This window comes from Engraulis encrasicolus, chromosome 9 (genome assembly GCF_034702125.1).
Source record: "Engraulis encrasicolus isolate BLACKSEA-1 chromosome 9, IST_EnEncr_1.0, whole genome shotgun sequence".
NCBI classification, from domain to species: domain Eukaryota; kingdom Metazoa; phylum Chordata; class Actinopteri; order Clupeiformes; family Engraulidae; genus Engraulis; species Engraulis encrasicolus.
Window position 1 is genome coordinate 12,003,279 of NC_085865.1, and position 7,805 is coordinate 12,011,083.

General features: G+C 42.0%; 2 long non-coding RNA genes across 3 annotated transcripts; one reads left to right on the forward strand and one right to left on the reverse strand.

Moving 5' to 3' along the window:
- The first annotated feature begins 1,413 nt into the window (after nucleotides 1-1,413).
- LOC134454983 (uncharacterized) lies at nucleotides 1,414-4,241 on the forward strand. 2 transcript variants are annotated; one of them, XR_010035960.1, is made up of 5 exons: nucleotides 1,414-1,964; nucleotides 2,232-2,343; nucleotides 3,371-3,507; nucleotides 3,872-4,005; nucleotides 4,130-4,241. It is a non-coding gene; the product is annotated as an uncharacterized LOC134454983 (long non-coding RNA). The 2 variants fall into 2 exon arrangements; XR_010035959.1 differs by having other exon boundaries at nucleotides 1,414-1,959.
- A 541-nt stretch (nucleotides 4,242-4,782) lies between these two features.
- On the reverse strand, nucleotides 4,783-6,441 carry LOC134454985 (uncharacterized). Its single transcript, XR_010035961.1, has 3 exons — nucleotides 6,194-6,441; nucleotides 5,578-5,747; nucleotides 4,783-5,123 (listed from the first exon to the last, which is right to left on the reverse strand). It is a non-coding gene; the product is annotated as an uncharacterized LOC134454985 (long non-coding RNA).
- Nucleotides 6,442-7,805: the final 1,364 nt, after the last annotated feature.

A 7,805-nucleotide genomic window follows, 5' to 3' on the forward strand; every position in this document is an offset into this window, starting at 1 on the left:
TTATGAATGATTAAACTTACAATCTTTTGTGACCTCAACTGTTGTATATACTATTATATGTAAGTTTAAGTTAAATGTACTTAAGTCCAAATTGATTAAACCTACACTGTAAAAAATGCCTGTTGAAATTACGGCAAAAAAATGTCAAATTGCAACAGTCAGGGACCGTAAAATGTAAAACAGTTTATCTCTGTACTAAATATGGCAAGTCACTATTTAGTCAAAAAGCGCTACATAACTTTATTTTTGACAGGTGTCATATGTAGAAAATACTGGACTGTTCTCTGTAAACGAAGATATTGGAAAATACCGTTAAGTGAGATGAAGTAGTCAAGAAACGGTACATAACTTTATTTTTCACTGGTGTAAATATGTACAAAATACTGAACTGTTCACTGAAAAGAAAATATTGGAAAATACCGTTAAGTGAAGATGAAGTAGTCAAGAAACGGTACATGACTTTATTTTTCACTGGTGTACACATATGTACACAGCAAATTTGCCAGAGTTCGATTGATCAGAGTTAGACTGGTGTTAAACTGAACTTCCCATTTGCTCTTTGATGTAAAAGTGCCCTTCAGCAGAGGTGTCTTTTAGTGTTTAAAAGTGAGCTAGGAGGCCTAACAGCAATTGCTGACATAGGGTAATTAATTAATAATTCAATAATTTAATAATAGGCCTACTATTAATTTAATAATTAATACTACTACTAATAATGATAATTTGCATAAATAATACTACAACCATGTATAATGAGGCCAACACTATCTGATGTAATCCCCCCCCCCCCCCCCCCCCCCCCCCCCCCCCCCCCCCCCCCCCCCCAAAAAAGAGAAAGGCCCTGAAAAGTAGGGGGGGGGGGGGTTGGGGTGTTGCGCTCCATGCGGCTCTCCTCCTGACTTTTTTCCCCTAATGTGGCGCTTGAGGAAAAAATAGTGAGTATCACTGGGCTAGTATAATCTGAAAAAGTCTACCAGGNACAGTAATCCCTTGAGCTCTTAGAAGTAGCCCAGTCTATTTGAAACTGTCATTCTACCCCATCCGAATCAATCTATCAATCAATTCCTGACCTCACCTGAGTGCTAAGGGCTGTCATGCAATGATTAACTTACTGCCTGCACCTGCCAAATGCTTCATCACTCGGGTCACATGGTTCACTTGAACATGTATTTAAACAGGCACTGTTGCATTGTACTGCTCACTGGTTGCTAGCTAGCTAGCTGGCTGGCTGGCTGTAAGGCCGGCTGGCCGGCTGGCCGGCTGGCCGGCTGCTGGCCTGCCCTCACCTGGCCGGCCCGGCTAGCAGGTCACGTTGTAAGGGTGGCTGCATGGTGGCTTGCTAACTAGCTTGTTTGTTAGCTTGCTTGCCCCGCTAGCTTTGGCCTTCATTTTCCTTAAAGGTGGGGTAGGAGATGTTTTTCTGGAACATGTTTTACCATATCATCTGAAAAACCCCTCATGACGCCATAGCACCCATTAAAATAGAGTGTTTGGAAAAAAAACGAAATCTTTTGGTCCAGTGTAGAGGGCGTAGTCAGAAGAAAACGGCAACCAATAGAAGTAATACTCATCATCACTTCTATTGGTTTCTGACACGTCCATCAACCACCAGCACTCACCCCTCCTCCCTGCGCGTTCACCGACTCGTGAACTTGACCGACCCCGCCCCCATCATTCATGCACACGCGACGAGGCTCATCATCACTCGGCTAGCAAGGTAACGAGAGTTAGCAGCAGGCTGAGCTACTTGGAAACTTTGCTGGCTTTTGCAGAGCTACAGGAAGAACTTTGGCTTTTGTTACACTGGACTAACCATGTCAGGATAACATAGTCCCTTGGATTATAGTCATTGGACTCGGGCTGACAATTGGAAATGGGACCTGACACTCTTGGACACAGATGTCGGCTACGGCAGCGGCTTCAAACATAGGCTTTGGTGACCACATTTCTAATCGAGAGGTGAGGTAATATATTTGTCTGTATATTTGTGAATTGGTTTAGGACACAGTGGTGTCTTTTTTTAAGCAAGTAGGCCTATCCATTGAGAGGGGTCAGAGGATTAGCTCAAGTTCCAACATATCTAGCTGCTACCTTGCTTAACATAGCTGCTACCTTAATCGCGTTATTTTTGGTGTTTTTTCCCCCTGTGGCATTTATTCTGTGCGCATAAACACGTTTTCAGAATTGCTCTGTGTAACTCAGACGGTTACTCTTGTGTGTTTTGCTACTAGAATCTAGTTGTGCGAACGAGCGACAAACCAGCTGGGAGGATGGAAGCACCTGTTCTCAATTCCCCTTCTCCACCCGCGTTCAGTAACTAAATACGGATTCACCCCGTAATAAGTAAGTAACCTACCATGTTTACACACACATTACTTTGACCAGCAAAGCCCATGTCTTTCTAGTGGTTTACAAAAATATATCGTTTGCATGTTTTGCTTTGGGTATGTACGTCTCTGTTGTATGACGATGGTAATACTGTAGCAAGCACAAGCACAACCTGTTCACCACTCCAGCATTGCAAAATAGATTGCCTTTGGGTTTTCAAATGTAACATGATTGTGGGTGTAGAACTAATATGTTGTTAACTCGCTGATGTCGTTTTTGAGAAGACAGTAGTTTTGCATTTGATAAATACCACCTAATGACCATGACGGCTACACAGCAGATCTTTATTGTGATGGCTACACTGAATGATCACATGGAGATGCCGGTACATTATTTGTTTTTACCATGGTTATATAGAAATGTTCTGCTTTGTCCATTCCAATGTTGTGGTGTTTTCCATAGCTGTTCCTTGCTCCTGTATCACAACATATCAAGGCTGCCAAGTAAATGAAGGATGAATCACCACACACTGGTAGTTTATTTGCTGAACAATGCGTTTCGCTATTGCTTCATCAGGTTCACTCTCACATCAAGGCTGCCTTTGAGTTGTTAAAATGTTTTTCATGTTTGTGGGTGTAATTTCGTCCAGTTGCAGATACTACTATCCTTTTTGGAATGATCTGCCTTTGAGAAACAATGGTTCTATCTGACAAAAGCATATGAACAGATCCTGTAGTTGTAATTGATACACTAAATTATCATATTCCTATGTGTGCGCGCACACGCGCTATAGGTTTCAATTCAATACACTGGGACACTTTTCAGTCTTTGAGGTTGCTGGAATCAACACAGACTACCTCCATGCACCTAATCAGAACACTTTGCATGTTTTTTGTGTACTTTTCCCCTTTGTGTATTGCTGCTAATCTGTCTCTTTCTAGGTTCTGTTGGTTGCATGCAGATTGTGCCAGATGATTTATCTGTCTATGGTCTTAGCATGGGCTCTGTGCTAATATGCAATTTGTGCTCTTTTTTCCCTCAGGTCAACCGCAGACAGGGTCCTTCCACAACCACATACTTATGCCAGTAAAAGCTACAGCTCTTCTCCGATCCAAGAAGCCTGGACTGCAGTCACCATCTCAACACACCAACCAAGAGAAAGGCGGATGGCTCAATTCAGTATGTAGTTCTGCAAATATACTCAAAGGTTTTCACAGCCCCCCATGGTGCTGAATGCATTTACATTTATTTTTGTAAGGTAAAAACAATGCTGATTACAGATCATAACTTGGGCCATGAGTGAAATTTGAGGTAGCAGCCATCACCTGATGGTGAGAGGTGGTCCTAAGATCACAGAGAGAAGCAGGTTAAAATCCCATCCTTACCTCTCCCTACCTACATCTCCATCCACAGCTGAAGTGCACTTGAGCAAGGCACACAACTCCACTTTGCTCCTGGGACTGTAGCCAACACCCTGTAAAACCCTGCTGTGTAATTTGATGTAATGAAGCCCTAATATAGTATAACACATTGCTTGTTTCAGATATGGAAAATTGCACAATAAAAGTTCCAGGACATGAAGGCTGCATACTGTGAACGTCAACCTTCAGGGCACCGTCCTGTGCAGAAGACTTTCTGCCCCAAGAGGGATGGCTGACGGCAGACACTCACAACCAGGTGAGCCCAGATAAAGGAGTTATTTTTGGTGTCCCTGCCCCAACAACCCAGGTTACTTACATTTAAAATGTCACTGGAGCTACTGTCAGATATGTGATTTCTAATTCTGTTTATCTTTTTACAGCACAGACGCCTCCAACCTCAGACTAGGCCCTTCACAGTTGCTGCACTTACCCACCTTCCCCGAGTTTTTGTGTGGTAATCAGGGAAGCTGACAAGGGGGGGGGCAAAGGGGTCAGTTGTCATGGGCCCAGGGTGAGAGGGGGCCCAGAAATGGGTTTTCATTACATTGTATGTATTGGATGGGGGGCCCTGTCAGATGACCTTGCCCTGGGCCCAGCAAAAGCTGTCAGCGGCCCTGGTGGTAATGACAACTGTAAATGTAGTATAAAGTAATGTATCTAGTGTCATGTGTAATACATTGTTTAAATTGTCCATACATTTCAATGACAGTAAATATTGGTGGACACAATTTGATTGTGTGGCTTTTTTTTATTCATTCTCTGACTGAAAATGCATGGTTACATAATTTATATATTCCACAAGACTACAATCAGAAGATTATTTGACAGGTTGCATTTATTTTCTATGTATTAAAAAAAAACAAAGGTAACAAGACAAACATGGTTCCAAACAAAAAAGGTGAGATGTATAAATGACATGTACAGATTAATGCTCCTACAGATAATGAAAAATAAACTCTGCACACTGCCGGTTTGTGTGTTTTATACCGTACTCTGTATAAACCTTTTATATTTCTCTAGAGGAGCAGGGTAACCCTGGCTAATCCTGGGTATTGTACTGTGTATTACAACGTCAACCCTGTTCAAGTGCCCCATACTGTCTGTAGGCTGCATGCCTGAAGAGTCCGTTTCTCTCACCTAGTCCTACATCAGCCCAAAGTCTTCCATCAAAACTGAGAACACCACAGCATTTCCTTTCAATGTTCATGGGCATCTCCTTACAGATTGCGCAGAGGCGCCAGGTTGGTTGTGCTACTGGGCTGTGGCTGAGGACCAGATGTCATGTGCCAGGTCGAACATCAAACTGGGGTCACGGATCAGGGCACGCTGCAGTAACCGATGGGATTGCTTCAAATTCAATGATTGAATCAAGGCCTGCAAAGCAATAAATACGTTTTATGTAATGCATTTTCTATTTGATGATGGGGACTAAATAACTATTGACAATAAGACCGATATGGACATAAGCAATCATTATTGTGTATATAAATAAAGATGTGCCAATTGTATGCATACAACGTTTTGCAGTCAATTTCTTACAAACTGGTGTTGTGCCAGGGGCACACAGATGTATGAAGTAGAAGGGCTTTTATGGATGTACTTGAACTACCACTGGTGTTGTGTACCTACAACCATGTACAGTAATTTCACACTAGTACTTATAGGAGTAGAAATATTGTAATGGGTGTTATCACAACAGGTGTACTCGTGCAGCCTACTCGTGTTGCGATATAGAGTACATCTGTTGTGATAACATCCATACAATACTTACACATCTGGAGGAATACAGCAGGACATATGTTATTGTGGGATGAATGTACATCCTTACAGTTAGCAGGGCGTCAATTCTGTTGGAGTCTTCCTAATCAATATCCCCGACCTCTGCTGCGTCTATCTTCCTCCTCCTCCATCTCTGGCCATCGGTCCTACTGGGCTGTTAGGTCGTTATGATTGTGATGGGCCAGGAAAGCTGGAGCTCTCGTCGTGGTCGTGGAAGGTCTAAAGCATATGAAAATATCGTCAGCCAAAACAATTTAATTAGCGTTGATCAGTTCGGTTGTTTTTCTTTACTCCCTCTGTTCCTGTGTCTGCGCGTGCGGCAACCCAAGTGAAATATCCCCGTAAGATTCGTACATAACTGACGTCCTTGCCTAAAACACTACGGATTGTGGGGTCGGGTATACATAAATACAATAGTACAATGTATATTGCTGTACACATCTGTCAAAATAAATCCATGTCAGTACTGTAGTAGCTACTGGCTACTGTCTAGGGATGACGGTATAGCATCTGTCATCATCAGTGTTAGGAAGTTAGAATGAGATAAGTAACATGTATCAAGTCAAGTTCAATAACTAATCTAGTATACATCTACTGTCATCAATATTTCTTGAAATGGCAACCATGACGGCCTGTGCGTTTATTGTGATGTTGAACATTCTTACCGTAGCCGGAGACAGTGCCATGGCTGGAAGTTAGCTTGGCTAATCGATTTGACGTGGCTTCTAGTTCTAGCCCCGCCTCGTGAGCTCTCGTGGGTTCCCGGGATAATCCGAACACTTGACAGACTGCATGCGCGTTCATGTGTTTTGAAGGCGTGGCTTTGAGGGGAGGGCTGAAGGGAGAGGCGGGCTGTGTATTTTCAAAAATATAGCTCACAGGAACCGTTTTTCAAAGATCTCCTACTCTACCTTTAAGGTTATTTTCAGGCCTTTTTTAAATAAAGAATGGATTTGCATACCCTTCATTGATGATACTAGACTGGTCCACCTGCCTGCACCAGACAATCTGGCAATTGGGCATTTATTTAGGTATCTAATTAAGTTGATGTTTATTGGACTCCAATGAGTAGAATCAGTCCAATCAGTTGTCTGTGATTGCAACTCTGTAATTGGACTCACCTGAGTATAATCAGTCCAATCAGTTGTCTGATTGTAACTCTATAATTGAACTCACCTGAATATAATCTGTCCAATCTGTTTTGGCAACCACTGCTGCCATAATTTTACCGTAAAATGTAAAAAAAATAATACCGTTATTTATTTAACGGTAGGCTTTGGCAACCACTGCTGCCATAATCTTACCGTAAAATGTAAAAAGGAAATATACCGTTATTTGTTTAAAGGTAGACTTTGGCAACCACTGCTGCCAGCAATTTTCCGTAAAAACAACAGTTCTTTTTTTACTGTGTACCATCTTCCACAGTAGTAACTGTCACCCTACCCACACTACCATGATCCCGCCCCTCCATTCATCACCACAAAAGAGGTAGCTACCATGTTATTGTGGCACCTCCCATTCCTCACCATGATTGAGACAACTGTGGCATGGAACCAGTCCATCACACTGCTCTCTTGTATTAATAGACCAAACTATCCATAACCACTGAGAAATTCAAGTTTCTACAGTATGTGCAATATTATTACCATTTAATTATTGTAATCTCCTGGATGATAGTACATTAACCAGTGTGCATAGAACACTCTAGTTGAGCATACAGTATATCACGAAAGTGAGTACACCCCTCACAGTTTTGCAGATTTTTGAGTATATCTTTTCATAGGAAAGCATTACAGAAATTTCACTTTGGCACAATGATTAGTGACCTTTTAACAACATATTTAACCGCTTAAATTTCTTGTTCACTCGGAAAAAAACAAAATACAGCCATTAATGTTTGAACATGTACTCACAAAAGTGAGTACACCCCAGATTAAAATCCGGTAGAGAAGGGGCTATGTTGGCTCGAATCGCCTCGAAATGAAACGAAATGAAAAGGGATGACAAGGGAGGTCATCAGTGTGCGTTTCAACCTTTCTTTGCATTGAACTTTTAAATTTTGAGTCTGCATCTGGCTTAAATAGATTGGTGTGAGATTTTGTAATGCAATCCTATGGAGAATATCATGATCTGCTTCAGTAGTCACAGTGCATGTTGACATGCATGTTTCTTTTAGGTGTATTTCAGATTGCCAATGTTGACAGCATTCATGCATCCCCAAACCATGTCAGTCCCACTACCATGCTTGGCTTATGAGAGGATGCACCTTTTTTGTAA